This window comes from Nannospalax galili, unplaced genomic scaffold, assembly GCF_000622305.1.
Source record: "Nannospalax galili isolate Female #2095 unplaced genomic scaffold, S.galili_v1.0 scaffold127, whole genome shotgun sequence".
NCBI classification, from domain to species: domain Eukaryota; kingdom Metazoa; phylum Chordata; class Mammalia; order Rodentia; family Spalacidae; genus Nannospalax; species Nannospalax galili.
This window is the reverse complement of record NW_008360326.1, coordinates 539553-539917: the sequence shown is the minus strand read 5'-3', so window position 1 is coordinate 539917 and position 365 is coordinate 539553.

The window sequence follows — 365 nt, the reverse complement described above, 5'->3', positions numbered from 1 at the left end:
ATATACATGTTTCTTAGCTCACAGGGCATTATATACAGTCCAGGAGAGCCATGGCTTGAAAGCTCTTGTGTCGGGAAGGACCCTTCCCCTTGACGTTTCTTTATCAAACCCCTTTGATGCAACACAAAGATTTACTGTGCAGTCAAATCTGGCCCCTTTAGATTCTAAAGGTGGAAAAATATACAAGAGAAAAAGATGTACAGAGGAGTAAAAAATGGAGTAAATCAAGGGACGTGAGCTGGCAGGTCAGAGGCATCACTCCAGAAGGAACCTGTCCAAGACTGTTTCTTTTTTGTTCCAGAAATCCTGGTTGTCAAGTCACCATTAAGCATTGGTAATTACAAAAGTGGTTTAGATAGCTATAT